The sequence below is a fragment of the Drosophila virilis genome, unplaced genomic scaffold (genome assembly GCF_030788295.1).
Source record: "Drosophila virilis strain 15010-1051.87 unplaced genomic scaffold, Dvir_AGI_RSII-ME tig00000574, whole genome shotgun sequence".
In the NCBI taxonomy this organism is placed as follows: domain Eukaryota; kingdom Metazoa; phylum Arthropoda; class Insecta; order Diptera; family Drosophilidae; genus Drosophila; species Drosophila virilis.
Genome location: NW_027212813.1, coordinates 262795 through 279092, shown reverse-complemented (window position 1 = coordinate 279092; position 16298 = coordinate 262795). Strand labels below are relative to the sequence as shown.

The 16298-nt window shown below is 38.2% G+C and overlaps 2 pseudogenes; both read left to right on the top strand.

The window, feature by feature from the left end:
- Positions 1 to 2147: 2147 nt before the first annotated feature.
- Positions 2148 to 2524, top strand: LOC6636884 (peptidyl-prolyl cis-trans isomerase Fkbp12-like; annotated as a pseudogene).
- Positions 2525 to 8478: 5954 nt separating this feature from the next.
- On the top strand, positions 8479 to 8869 carry LOC116652151 (peptidyl-prolyl cis-trans isomerase Fkbp12-like; annotated as a pseudogene).
- The last annotated feature ends 7429 nt before the right edge of the window (positions 8870 to 16298 follow it).

Genomic DNA, 16298 nt, shown 5'->3' with positions numbered 1-16298 from the left:
GAAGTGGGGCATGAAATACGATGGCCGCTCCGACCCCCTCGGGTTCTTGGAGGACCTAGAGGAACGAGCTCTACGGTGTTCAGGAGGGGAAGAACTCCAAGCCCTCGGTCCCGCAAGCAACGCGTGGGGGAGGAGTTCAATGAATACCTGATCGAGCTGAGAGCTCTGATGCATCACGCCAGTTTCGAGCCGACACAGGAGTTGCACCGGATCTACGAAAACGCCGCTCCCGAATACAAACTCTATGTGCGTCGGCAAGATTTCTCCTCGCTGGCACAGCTGACCCAGCTGGCAGTGGAGTATGAAACGATGATGAGACAGCGAGCGGAATACTCCGGAAGCAGGGCAGGGAGTCGGGTGGTCGCGAGCTCAAGTAGCGCGGAGTGGGAAAGGACGGTACAGCCCCCGGGGGACACCTTAATCCATTCCGGTCTACTACCATCGGATCCGGAGCGATCGTTGTGGATAGACAAGCCCTCGCCCCGCCGGCGACGGACCCTGCGGAAGTGGCTCATCGAATAATGAACCAAGAGGCCGGAACCGAGTATGATCCGCGACACGCATGTCGTAGGTGCGCACAGAAGAGGCACTTTGCCAGGGAATGTCCCAATGCACCCGTTTTGTTCTTTTGAGTATATGTGAGCACCGGGGCAGAAGTAGCCAGGATTGTTATCGCCGCACGGAGGCGGGAAACGGGTCAGGTCAGGGTCGGGTCGACGCAAACACATACGGGACGCGGTAGTAGTACACCCGCTTAAGGTGGAGTGTGGCCGGATCGTCGCCACGGTGGAAATTGGCGGGCGGACGATGCCTGCTACCATCGACACAGGGGCCACTCGCAGCTTCATGGCAACAGAGGGAGGATACCAAGAAAGAACCGGAGGAAGGCCTCCCAGGTCAGGAAGAGGAAGCAACTGCCCGGCAACCTATGGAAAGAGGAACCAGGAAGGGAACGTCGAAGGGGTCTCACGCAGGATTGGACCAAACGCTAAAAGAGTCCAAAAGGCGGCGGGTAGACTTTCAGCAACAGGTCTACGCTGGTCATGGAGGCGGCACGGAAAGGTGCTAGAATCCATGCGGACACAGGGGGTCAGGCGCGACTGCCAGAGGTTGGAGTGGTGCCCGGAGGAGGCATGACGCGGAGCGAGCCCGGCACCGAAGGGGCTGAGTGGCCAGAGGATCTGGATCGGGAACTTGGGGTGTTCCTGGATTCGGAACTGGCGCTCTTCGAGGGGCTGCAGGGAGCACAGGATCCGGCTAAAGGACGACAAACCATTAAAACAGCGATATTACCCGAAAAACCCGACCATGCAGAGGGTGATTGACGAACAGGTAGATGAGCTTATCCGGGAAGGTGCTATCGAGCCGTCGCGTAGTCCGCACAGCGCCCCAATCGTCTGAGTCAAAAAGAAGACTGGCGAATGGCGTATGTGCATCGACTACCACCAACTAAACGCGCATTCCATCACAGATGCTTATCCTGTTCCCAGGGTTTATCACATCCTTGAACAGTTGCGTCACGCCCGCTTAATTTCCACTCTGAATTTGAAGCACGGATACTGGCTGATACCGATGGACCTATTGCTAAAATTTCAAATCTCTAGCTTTTATAGTTACTAAGATCATTGTGTTCATACAAACGGACTGACAGACAGACGGACATGGCTAGATCGACTCGGCTGTTGATTCTGTTCAAGAATGTATATACTTTATGGGGTGGGACAAGCTTCCTTCTGTCTGTAACATACAATTACATTTTGCACAAAAACAATATACCCTTTTTATCTAATTTTAGTGGGTTCAGGGTATAAAAAATAATAAGTTCCCTTGGCAGCGTCCGACCTCGCAACAAACAGTACCACTTGTTAGTTTGTACCACTACAATCGCAATTATAATGCTGTTGATAAACACGAAGCAGACGCACATAAATGTGTGTGTGTATGCATGCATATCATGCATCATGCATACAGAATTTCTTCGAAGTTTCGCTGGTGCCAAGAACACATGTTTCTTAACCGATCTTCATGAAATTTTCTACAGTATATCTTAATGTACCATAGAATATCTCTGTATTCTTACAAAGTAAATTGCATTAAGACTCTAGCGTAAATTGGTGGGCAATGGAAGTTCGGTTATTAACTTCGACGCGACGAGAAAACATGCTAGTTTTTTTCAGAAGCCCGATTTATTAAATTAAACAAACGAAAAAACATAACAATGGGTGTACAAGTTGTTCCAATATCAGCTGGCGATGGCAGTACCTTCCCCAATAATGGTCAAAAAGTTTCGGTGCATTACACTGGCAATTTGGACGAAGGAACCAAGTTTGATTCGTCTCGTGGCCGCAACAAACCCTTCAAATTTATAATTGGCAAGGGCGAAGTTATTGGCGGCCAACGGCCATGATGATCTGGTCACCTGACTACGCATACGGCAGCCGAGGCCATCCAGGTGTCATTCCCCCTAACGCTACCTTGACTTTTGATTTTGAATTGCTCAAGGTCGAATAAGTGTTCGGATGCAGCAAACATCCAAAGACAGTGTGTGTGTATGTGTGGTGAACACCTGTTACACACATGCACACACGCACGCAGTTTCCCACCTGGTGCAACAGAACAAAACAAGAACAATCCAATCCAACTTGATTTATAGGTATCAGGTAGAAGCGGGAAGATGGCGATAGGTATACAATGAATTATACTTGATATATATATACTATTCTACAGAGAACATATTAATTTTGGTGGATCTTGTTCTTATTATTTTTTACTCATAAAACAGGATTTTGGTATTGCTTGGGGGAAAGGAAGTTATCGATTATCGGAAACAAACTCGATCTGCGCATGTACTAAGAGGACCTACAGCTAAAATTTCGAATCTCTAGCTTTTGTAGTTACTAAGATATTTGCGTTCATACATACGGACGGAAGGACAGACAGACGGACATGGGTAAATTGACTCGGCTGTTGATGCTGATCTAGAAATAAATCTTTAATGGGGTCGGAGATGAAGCTTCCTTCGGCCTGTTGCCACCGCCTCCACTCAACAACCACACTAAAAATCGAGTATTAGTGAGAAGAAAACCAATTAACTTAGTTATACAACAAATAATTCAATCGGGACAATAAAGCTGTTGATTAATACTATGCAGACACGCAATCACAAGCTTCTTAACCGATCTTAATGAAATTTTCTACAGTATACCTTAATGTACCATAGAATATCTCTGTATTCTTAAAAAGTAAATTGCATTAAATTCTAGCTTAAATTGGTTGGCAATGGAAGTTGGATTATAAATTTTATTTATAGCTATCAGGTAGTAGCACGAAGGTAGCGATAAGTATAAAAAGAATGACACTTGACATATATATACTCTTCTAGAGTAAAAATGTCAATTTTGTTGGATGTAGCTCTTATAATTTACCCTATTTACGAAAAAAACAGGATTTCGATATCGATTTGTGTCGATCGCTTGGGGGGAAAGAAAGTAATCCATTATCGAAAACAAACTCGATCTGCGCATGTACTAAGAGGACCTACAATTAAATTTGAAATCTCTAGTTCTTATAGATACTAAGATCATTGCGTTCATACAAACGGACCAACCGGCAGACAAACGGCGTGGGTAGATCGACACGGCTGTTGATGCTGATCAAGAATATATATACTTTATGGGTTCGCAGAAGCTGCCTCCTGCCTGTTATAAACATTTACATTTTGCACAAATACAATATACCCTTTTAATCCATTTTCAATGGGTTCAGGGTATAAAAAAAAATAAGTTCCCCTCGCAGGGTCCGAGCTCGTAACTAACCGTACGACTTGCCACCACCTCCATTCAAGAACCACACTAATAATCGAGTATAAGTAAGAAGAAAACCAATTAACTTAGTTATACAAAAAATAATTCAATCGGGACAATAAAGCTGTTGATTAATACTAAGCAGACACGCAATCACAAGCTTCTTAACCGATCTTAATGAAATTTTCTACAGTATACCTTAATGTACCATAGAATATCCATGTATTCTTAAAAAGTAAATTGCATTAAATTCAAGCTTAAATTGGTTGGCAATGGAAGTTGGATTATAAATTTTATTTATAGCTATCAGGTTGTAGCACGAAGGTAGCGATAAGTATAAAAAGAATGACACTTGACATATATATACTCTTCTAGAGTAAAAATGTCAATTTTGTTGGATGTAGCTCTTATTATTTACCCTATTTACGAAAAAAACAGGATTTCGATATCGATTTGAGTCGATCGCTTGGGGGGAAAGGAAGTAATCCATTATCGAAAACAAACTCGATCTGCGCATGTACTAAGAGGACCTACAATTAAATTTCAAATCTCTAGTTCTTATAGATACTAAGATCATTGCGTTCATACAAACGGACGAACCGGCAGACAAACGGCGTGGGTAGATCAACACGGCTGTTGATGCTGATCAAGAATATATATACTTTATGGGTTCGCAGAAGCTGCCTCCTGCCTGTTATAAACATTTACATTTTGCACAAATACAATATACCCTTTTAATCCATTTTCAATGGGTTCAGGGTATAAAAAAAAATAAGTTCCCTTCGCAGGGTCCGAGCTCGTAACTAACCGTACGACTTGCCACCACCTCCACTCAAGAACCACACTAATAATCGAGTATAAGTGAGAAGAAAACCAAATAACTTAGTTATACAAAAAACAATACAATCGGGACTATAAAGCTGTTGATTAATACGAAGCAGACGCGCAATCACAAGCTTCTTAACCGATCTTCATGAAATTTTCTACAGTATATATTAATGTACCATAGAATATTTCTGTATTCATAAAAAGTAAATTGCAAATAAATTCTAGCTTAAATTGGTTGACAATGGAAGTTGGATTATTAATTGTTCTCTGTTCCGGCTAGACCAACCAGAAATTATCGCCCCTTATTACTATCTACGTGCACAACAGATTACGCTATGCACAATTCTTTTCGCGTGCTATGTAAAAATTATAATAGTTTGCATCACGTTTTCTCTACCGAACTGTCTCTACCCCTAATAAAATCGTTGCTTTCAGGATACCTTCGGGAAGTCGCTGACCATTCCCAGCTATGAGCAGGGGCATAGCTAGCCGGACAGGCTGAAAAATTTTCCCCCACCGTGTCGGTGATTTCCCAATACTTTTCTCTTTGTCCTATCCACTTAACACTCTTTATCTAACTTACATTGCTTTACTTTATTAACAATTTTCTTACTTTCTTTTTTCCTATTTATTGTATTTTCTTTATTAATTTAGCAAATTAAGATTATTTTTAATTTCACTTGAGATCACTTTTTTCCTACTTACAACCTTCTGCTTAGATGTAGGCTCTAATAGCGTCACTGACAAAATTAGCTGTGAAAAGGGGCACAGCTGGCCGGACTGGCAAATAAAACACCTCCATCGGTCGGTGATGCTATTTAGAAAATTGTATCCTTTAACTAGGCTTTTAGAATATACTTATATTGTACAACCTTTTGAATAATGAGGAAGACACTCGTTTTGTCGACCATTAATAAATAAATAAATAAATAAATAAATAATTTGATTTATAGATATCAGCTGGTAGCACGGAGGTAGCGATAAGTGTAAAAAGAATGACACTTGACATATATATACTATTTTAGAGTAAAAATGTCAATTTTGTTGGATGTAGCTTTTATTATTACGAAAAATACAGGATTTGGATATCGATTTGTATCGATTGCTTGGGGAAAGGAAGCTATCGATTAACGGAAACAAACTCGATCTGCGCATGTCTCTATCTTCCCTCTGTTATATCACATGCCCGGGTACTCATGTATGCAGACGATGTCAAACTTTTTCTATCATACACTAATCCCCTACATCATTCTCGTCTACAAGCCGATTTGGACGCTATGCAACTGGGTGATAACTCCTCCCTTTCTTAAAAATAATCGTCCCCGATTCTTAATTATTTCCTTTTAAAGATTCAATTTGTTCGTTTAATTGGTTTAATATGTCAAACTCTGTTGCTGTAGTTTGAGTGTTATGGTACTTTTGATTACTTGACGATTTCAATTTCAGTATTTTGAGGGGATTTCGATTTATTCAAGTGCAGCGTTTAAGAAGCTTTACCATAGTAAAAATAAAAATTAGTATAAATACTAAAAAGGTTATTTATGAATGATTACTTTCTAATTTTATAACAATTTTTATAGTATATTTGTATTTTCTAATTGAAGTTCAGTATTATTAGTAACTTGATATTCACTAATTAAGTAGTTTGTGAATTTATTGTGTTTTTCCTTCTTTTAGAATTTTTTCTTTTACATTGGTGTAGGTAACATTGTTTATGTTTACTATGGTTTTAAATGTAACAAGGTAAATGCCTGTAAGCGAGGTTTCGTTAATACAGTTTGTGCCTGATACTAAATTAGCGCCGTCTGTTATAAATTTTGTTGGTTTATTTTTTTCGGATAATTTTATACAGCTTGTAAATTTTTTATTAAAGAGATTTACAAAACAGTTAGGTTCAAAATTACTGTGGGCAAAACTGTTATAAATTTCTCTTTTAAAGTTATCAATGAGGTAATACATGTTATTACATTTAGCAATTTTGTCGTTAACGAAAAATTTTCCATCTGTTTGGGATATGGCTTTAGCCTGGTATAACTTATAATTGTAATAAATTGTAGGGTATTTTATAAAAACTATGATTAAACCTTGGTATGAAACGATCGAAAAAGAGGAAATGTCTAAAAGATCGATTAGAGTGATATTGAGTGTTTCGTGATTAAATATATTTATCATGTCTTGTTTATTTAAGATTTTTGGATTCAATATTGCAGCTTTGGAAAATGTGATAGTATCCAGCAGATTTTGTAGGTCAAGTGATAACAACTTAAGTCTATATTTTTCCTTGAAAATTGCAGAATTGATTTGATTCTGCATATTATTGTTTTGAACAAGTTCATTGACTTTAGTTTGAATAGTTATCATGTCATCATGGTCTGGTGTTCCTGTGATCCATTTAAAAATTGTGCCTAGTTCATTGATACTACGTTTGGCAATTTTGTGAGGTGTAAGTTCAGAAAAGAAGTGTTTTGATTAAATTCAATTCCAAGGTTACTTCCCAATCAATTGTATTGTTTTTGTTTTTAAAAAAATTTAATTCGTTTTCAAAAATATCGTTGTAAAAACTTAGATTAGTAACGTGAAAAACTTCTCCGTATGCTTCGAATAAAAAAAGATTATCTGTATCCTCAAGTAGGACATAGTCATCATTTGAATAATTAATAATGTCTGCAAGCAAACGCATAAAGAGTCCAAAAGGCGGCAGGTAGACTTTCAGCGAAGGGTCTACGCTGGTCATGGAGTCGGCACGGGAAGGTGCCAGATAACGGAGAGACTAGGAGGAATGGCTAGAATCCATGCAGACACAGAGGGTCAGGCGTGACTGCCAGAGGTTGGAGTGGTGCCCGGAGGAGGCGTGACGCGGAGCGAGCCCGGCACCGAAGAGGCTGAGTGGCCAGAGGATCTGGATCGGGAACTTGGGGTGTTCCTGGAGTCGGAACTGGCGCTCTTCGAGGGGCTGCAGGGAGCACAGGATCCGGCTAAAGGACGACAAACCATTAAAACAGCGATATTACCCGAAAAACCCGACCATGCAGAGGGTGATTGACGAACAGGTAGATGAGCTTATCCGGGAAGGTGCTATCGAGCCGTCGCGTATTCCGCACAGCGCTCCAATCGTCTGAGTCAAAAAGAAGACTGGCGAATGGCGTATGTGCATCGACTACCGGCAACTAAACGTGCATTCAATCACAGATGCTAATCATGTTCCCAGGGTTAATCACATCCTTGAACAGTTGCGTCACGGCCGCTTAATTTCCACTCTGAATTTGAAGCACGGATACTGGCAGATACCGATGGACCTATTGCTAAAATTTCAAATCTCTAGCTTTTATAGTTACTAAGATCATTGTGTTCATACATACGGACTGACAGACAGACGGACATGGCTAGATCGACTCGGCTGTTGATTCTGTTCAAGAATGTATATACTTTATGGGGTGGGAGAAGCTACCTTCTGCCTGTAACATACAATTACATTTTGCACAAAAACAATATACCCTTTTTATCTAATTTCAGTGGGTTCAGGATATAAAAAATAATAAGTTCCCTTGGCAGCGTCCGACCTCGCAACAAACCGTACCACTTGTTAGTTTGTACCACTACAATCCCAATTTTAATGCTGTTGATAAACACGAAGCAGACGCACATGAATGTGTGTGTGTACATGCATACAGAATTTCTTCGAAGTTTCGCTGGTGCCAAGAACACATGTTTCTTAACCGATCTTCATGAAATTTTCTACAGTATATCTTGATGTACCATAGAATATCTCTGTATTCTTACAAAGTAAATTGCATTAAGACTCTAGCGTAAATTGGTGGGCAATCGAAGTTCGGTTATTAACTTCGACGCGACGAGAAAACATGCTAGTTTTTTTCAGAAGTCCGATTTATTAAATTAAACAAACGAAAAAACATAACAATGGGTGTACAAGTTGTTCCAATTTCAGCTGGCGATGGCAGTACCTTCCCCAATAATGGCCAAAAAGTTTCGGTGCAACCGGACGGCAACAAGCCCTTCAAATTTATAATTGGCAAGGGCGAAGTAATTCGCGGCCAACGGCCAAGATGATCTGGTCACCTGACTACGCATACGGCAGCCGAGGCCATCATTCCCCCTAACGCTACCTTGACTTTTGATTTTGAATTGCTCAAGGTCGAATAAGTGGTCGGATGCAGCAAACATTCGAAGACCGTGTGTGTGTATGTGTGGTGAACACCTGTTACACACATGCACACACGCACGCAGTTTCCCACCTGGTGCAACAGAACAAAACGAGAACAATCCAATCCAACTTGATATTTAGGTATCAGGTAGAAGCGGAAAGATGGCGATGGGTATACAATGAATGATACTTGATATATATATACTATTCTACAGTGAACATATTAATTTTGGTGGATCTTGTTCTTATTATTTTTTTACTCATAAAACAGGATTTTGATATTGCTTGGGGGAAAGGCAGTTATCGATTATTGGAAACAATCTCGATCTGCGCATGTACTAAGAGGACCTACAGCTAAAATTTCGAATCTCTAGCTTTTGTAGTTACTAACATCATACATACGGACGGAAGCACAGACAGACGGACATGGGTAAATTGACTCGGCTGTTGATGCTGATCTAGAAATAAATCTTTAATGGGGTCGGAGATGAAGCTTCCTTCGGCCTGTTGCCACCGCCTCCACTCAACAACCACACTAAAAATCGAGTATTAGTGAGAAGAAAACCAATTAACTTAGTTATACAACAAATAATTCAATCGGGACAATAAAGCTGTTGATTAATACTAAGCAGACACGCAATCACAAGCTTCTTAACCGATCTTAATGAAATTTTCTACAGTATACCTTAATGTACCATAGAATATCTCTGTATTCTTAAAAAGTAAATTGCATTAAATTCTAGCTTAAATTGGTTGGCAATGGAAGTTGGATTATAAATTTTATTTATAGCTATCAGGTAGTAGCACGGAGGTAGCGATAAGTATAAAAAGAATGACACTTGACATATATATACTCTTCTAGAGTAAAAATGTCAATTTTGTTGGATGTAGCTCTTATTATTTACCCTATTTACGAAAAAAACAGGATTTCGATATCGATTTGTGTCGATCGCTTGGGGGGAAAGGAAGTAATCCATTATCGAAAACAAACTCGATCTGCGCATGTACTAAGAGGACCTACAATTAAATTTCAAATCTCTAGTTCTTATAGATACTAAGATCGTTGCGTTCATACAAACGGACGAACCGGCAGACAAACGGCGTGGGTAGATCGACACGGCTGTTGATGCTGATCAAGAATATATATACTTTATGGGTTCGCAGAAGCTGCCTCCCGCCTGTTATAAACATTTACATATTGCACAAATACAATATACCCTTTTAATCCATTTTCAATGGGTTCAGGGTATAAAAAAAAATAAGTTCCCTTCGCAGGGTCCGAGCTCGTAACTAACCGTACGACTTGCCACCACCTCCACTCAAGAACCACACTAATAATCGAGTATAAGTGAGAAGAAAACCAATTAACTTAGTTATACAAAAAATAATTCAATCGGGACAATAAAGCTGTTGATTAATACTAAGCAGACGCGCAATCACGAGCTTCTTAACCGATCTTCATGAAATTTTCTACAGTATATCTTAATGTACTATAGAATATCTCTGTATTCTTAAAAAGTAAATTGCAAATAAATTCTAGCTTAAATTGGTTGACAATGGAAGTTGGATTATTAATTTGATTTATAGATATCAGCTGGTAGCACGGAGGTAGCAATAAGTGCAAAAGAATGACACTTGACATATATATACTGTTTTAGAGTAAAAATGTCAATTTTGTTGGATGTAGCTTTTATTATTACGAAAAATACAGGATTTGGATATCGATTTGTATCGATTGCTTGGGGAAAGGAAGCTATCGATTATCGGAAACAAACTCGATCTGCGCATGTCTCTATCTTCCCTCTGTTATATCACATGCCCGGGTACTCATGTATGCAGACGATGTCAAACTTTTTCTATCATACACTAATCCCCTACATCATTCTCGTCTACAAGCCGATTTGAACGCTATGCAACTTTGATGTTCGGTCAATCAATTGCATCTAAATTGTTCAAAGTGTATGTTTATGACATTAAATCGTACTAAAGCTTATCTTGTCAGTTATACTAACAGTTACGTCGTTTCAGTTACGGCGTCTTCAATTCTCTGTTGAGGCTAGACCAACCAGAAATTATCGCCCCTTTTACTATCTACGTGCACAACAGCACAATCCTTTTCGCGTGCTATGTAAAAATTATAATAGTTTGCATCACGTTTTCTCTACCGAACTGTCTCTACGCCTAATAAAATCTTTGCTTTCAGGATACCTTTGGAAAGTCGCTGACCATTCCCAGCTATGAGCAGGGGAATAGCTTGCCTGACAGGCTGAAAAATTTTTCGGTGATTTCCCATTACTTTTCTCTTTGTCCTATCTACTTAACACTCTTTATCTAACTTACATTGCTTTACTTTATTAACAATCTTCTTACTTACTTTTTCCTATTTATTGTATTTATTTTTATTAATATAGCAAATTAAGATTATTTTTAATTTTACTTGAGAACACTTTTTCCCTACTTACAACCTTCTGCTTAGATGTAGGCTCTAATAGCGTCACTGACAAAATTGGGTGTGAAAAGGGGCATAGCTGGCCGGACTGGCAAATAAAACACCTCCATCGGTCGGTGATGCTATTTAGAAAATTGTATTCTTTAGCTTAGCATATAATTCTATTGTATAATCTATTTAATAATAAGGAAGACACTCGTTTTGTCGACCATGCATTCATACATACGGATGGACAGACAGACTGACGGACATCGCTAAAATGACTCGGCTGTTGATGCTAATCAAGAATATATATACTTTATGGGGTCGGAGAAGCTCTTTTCTGCCTGTTACATAAATCTACATTTTAAACAAATACAATAAACACTTTTACCCATTTTCAATGGGTTTAGGGTATAATAATATAATAAGTTCCCTTGGCGGAGTCCGTTCTTGCAACTAACCGTGCCACTTGCCACCGCCTTCACTCAACAACCACACTAATAATCGAGTATTAGTGAGAAAAAACCCAATAATACAGAAAACAATACGATCGCAATTAAAATGCTGTTGATAAATACGAAGCAAACGTGCATGATTTGTGTGTGTATGTACATGCAAATTAACCGATTAGTGGCTACTAATTGGAAAAAAATATTTTTTTAAGTGGGAGACTAAAGGCTTCCGATTTTTTTGAATCCAAGATTAGAACTAAAGTACAGTTGTGAACTTATGCTGCAATTCAGCTATAGGTATGAGAAAGCTAATTCTCTTAAAGCTCAAAAGCTCGCGGTGATCTTATGCTGCGAATCAACTGTGTTTATTCTAAAGCTTCTTTCCTTAAAGTTTACAATCTCGCGGGGATGGCTTGCGTAGGCTAGACGCTTTGAGTCATGTTTACGTTAGCAATTGCGCTCTAGAATATGAATCTTTATGTTAAGTAGTTGCGCTGTTATGTTTATGTTAGAGCCGGGAATCTGGATATTTATGTTAGCAGAGCTGCAGCTCTGCGTTAAGTGGACGGAGTGATTGAAACGGGTCTAATAGGTCTGAAAGGGCTAAGTAATTGGGATAGCGACTTATACTGAAATGTTGTTTATGATTTCAATAAGAATTGCCTTGCGGGCTGGGTGATAACTCCTCCCTTTCTTAAAAATAATCGTCCCCGATTCTTGATTATTTCCTTTTAAAGATTCAATTTGTTCGTTTAATTGGTTTAATATGTCAAACTCTGTTGCTGTAGTTTGAGTGTTATGGTACTTTTGATTACTTGACGATTTCAATTACAGTATTTTGAGGGGATTTAGATTTATTCAAGTGCAGCGTTTAAGAAGCTTTACCATAGTAAAAATAAAAATTAGTATAAATACTAAAAAGGTTATTTATGAATGATTACTTTCTAATTTTATAACAATTTTTATGGTATATTTGTATTTTCTAATTGAAGTTCAGTATTATTAGTAACTTGATATTCACTAATTAAGTAGTTTGTGAATTTATTGTGTTTTACATAATTTAGAATTTTTTCTTTTACATTGGTGTAGGTAACATTGTTTATGGTTACTATGGTTTTAAATGTAACAAGGTAAATGCCTGTAAGCGAGGTTTCGTTAATACAGTTTGTGCCTGATACTAAAATAGCGCCGTCTGTTATAAATTTTGTTGGTTTATTTTTTTCGGATAATTTTATACAACTTGTAAATTTTTTATTAAAGAGATTTACAAAACAGTTTGGTTCAAAATTAATGTGGGCAAAACTGTTATAAATTTCTCTTTTAAAGTTATCAATGAGGTAATACGTGTTATTACATTTAGCAATTTTGTCGTAAACGAACAATTTTACATCTGTTTGGGATATGGCTTTAGCGTGGTATATCTTACAATTGTAATTAATTGTAGGGTATTTTATAAAAACTATGATTAAACCTTGGTGTGAAACGATCGAAAAAGAGGAAAAGATCGATTAGAGTGATATTAAGTGTTTCGTGATTAAATATATTTATCATGTCTTGTTTATTTAAGATTTTTGGATTCAATATTGCAGCTTTGGAAAATGTGATAGTATCCAGCAGATTTTGAAGGTCAAGTGATAACAACTTAAGTCTATATATTTTTCATAAATAATTCCTGATTAAACTAAATATCCCTTAAAAGATTTGTGATTTTAGTGACTTCCTTGAAAATTGCAGAATTGATTTGATTCTGCATATTATTGTTTTGAACAAGTTCATTGATTTTAGTTTGAATAGTTATCATGTCATCATGGTCTGGTGTTGATCCATTTAAAAATTGTGCCTAGTTCATTGATAGTACGTTTGGCAATTTTGGGAGGTGTAAGTTCAGAAAAGAAGTGTTTTGATTAAATTCAATTCCAAGGTTACTTCCCAATCAATTGTATTGTTTTTGTTTTTAAAAAAATTTAATTCGTTTTCAAAAATATCGTTATAAAAACTTAGATTAGTAACGTGAAAAACTTCTCCGTATGCTTCGAATAAAAAAAGATTATCTGTATCCTCAAGTAGGACATAGTCATCAATTGAATAATTAATAATATCTGCACCGCAAAACGGCAGTATAACAGATAAGAAACATAAAATGTGCATTCTAAAAATACATTAAAAAAAACATATAATAGGTTAGAATTTGATATTGTCTTTGTGAATAATACGATCCCTTTTGTTTATTTTGCCTTTATTTCCTGTCTTCTTTAACTACCTGTTATTTTAAATCTAGGTTGTAGTTTGTTTCGTTCGACATGTTTTTTTTCATAAATTATTTCACCTACTTGGTAATTTTTTGGTGACCTCTTTTTGTTATGGTACTCTAACATTTTGGCTTCTGCTGATTTCAATTTTTCTGACAATTTTGGGTGTTCTATTTTGTTAAATAATATTTCACATGGTTTTTGTTGAGTTGTCGATTGAATTGTGTTGTTATAATCTTTAACTGCTCGGTATATGACTTCGGAATGATCCATTATATTGTATTCTTCTTGAATACAATGAGGAAATTTCGATAATTGTTGAATGAACTCTTTCTTTCTGTGTCGAGGAAAACGTAGGTTCGTTGTCCATCATTATGGATTTAGCGAAAGGAAAAGTTTGGATAAGTTCCACCACTTTGTTTGCCATATCTAATTTGTTATTGATTTCCTTAATCACTAAAAATTTAGAATATGCGTCTAGGCATGTCAAGATTGTTAATTTTTGAGCATAAAAAATGTCATGATGTAATTGTTCACCTTCTCTCTCCGGAATAGGGGCTTTAGAAATAGGAATTTGCTTAGGGTTTCTGTTATATTTATTTATTACAAATTTCGCATTAGCGTATGTATTGCTTAAGGGTTTTATATAGTGTTGGCCAATAATACTATTTGAGAATTTGCTTAAGATTTTCGTCCAAACCTCTATGAGCACGAGCATGTATTTCTTCCATTAGAATTTCTTTGTCATTTATGTTTTCGATGTCTAGGACAAACTTTTTAGTAAATAAAAATTTGTTGGTAAAAGTGTTTTTAAATAAATTTTGGATTTATAAATCTTCGAGACTGCAATAAACTCCTGTAGTCAGGTTTGGTTGAAGAAATTCTTTAAGTATGTGTTGCGCTATTGAGCTTTATCAAAGCTTTCACAAATATAAATAATTAACTATTTATTTTTTGTGTTCAAAATTGTTTTATATTTCTTAAAGTTACGAGAAGCAGGCAGACCCGAATTAGTCTGTGCTTATTATTTAAGAACAAAAGCTTATATATAGGCAAGCGAACCCGAATTAGTACGTGCCAATTTAAGCGAAGAGACAATTATTACTTATAATTTTGAGTAATGCAAGTGGCCGATGCGTACCAAATGCATGAAGCGAACTGACTTAACTAACTCGATGCGCAGCATCGAGGCCTTCGCATAAGTAAAGCTAGGGCAATAAAACGATCGTTACAGCGAAGAGCGGCAGCTCTATGTTAATGAATTCTTCAGAGCGAAAATTAGGTACTTGCTTTGCAGAGCGAGTATTATAAGATAAATTTAAGATGCTGCTCTTATCAGTTGCGAGGTCGCTCCAGTTATTTTGGCTGCGTAACCAGACATTCTGCCCCCGTTGGAAGGCATGGGCTTTCAACAGATTCCCTGATGGGCAATAGGCATAGCTTGTTTGGAGCTCTTCTCGTTTCTCCTGTTGCGGTGCGCAAAATGGCTACTCGAGCGACTCCATCCTTTCCCACGATTAACTCTGTGATTCTCGCCAGTGGCCACCTTAGAGGCGGCAGATTTTCATCCTTTACGAGGACTATGTCGTTGACGCATAGGCTTGGTTTCGGAGTACGCCATTTGGAGCGCTGCTGAAGCAGTGTTAAGTATTCTTCACGCCAGCGAGACCAAAACAGTTGTTGGACGTACGTTACGCGTTGCCAACCATCCAGACGATTGAATTAAAGGTGCGTCACATCAGGTTCAAAGAACGATGAGCTGGGTCCACCAATCAAGAAATGAGCTGGAGTGAGCACTTCTAGATCTGCTGGATCTTCTGAAAGAGGAAACAATGGCCTGGAATTAATTATCGATGCTATGTGGCAGACTAGGGTGCGAAACTCTTTGAAGTTGAGAACACAAGATCCAACAGCACGATAAAAATGATTTTTCGCTGTCTTCACTGCTGCTTCCCAAAGGCCGCCAAAATGCGGTGAACGAGGAGGTATAAATTTCCAATCAATGAAATCAGCCATGCAAAAATTATGCACTGACTCAATATGATTACTTTTGAATAGACGCTTGAGATCCAGAAGCTCGTTTTTGTCCGACCATATCTGAGATGGCCTGCTTCGAGTCGATATAAACCTCTTAAGCGCATTCAAGCAAGAAGCTGTCGACAGATCCTTGACCAGTTCCAGGTGAACCGCTTTAGTCGCGAAGCAGACGAAGACAGCCATGTAACATTTGACTGGAGCTTTATTTCGCACGTCTGGCTTATAGGAAAATGGTCCACAATAGTCAACACCAAGGACTTCAAAGGCTCGACAAACAGTCAAACGTTCTTTGGGCAGATCACCCATTATATTCTCTATTAATCGAGGCTTGGCACG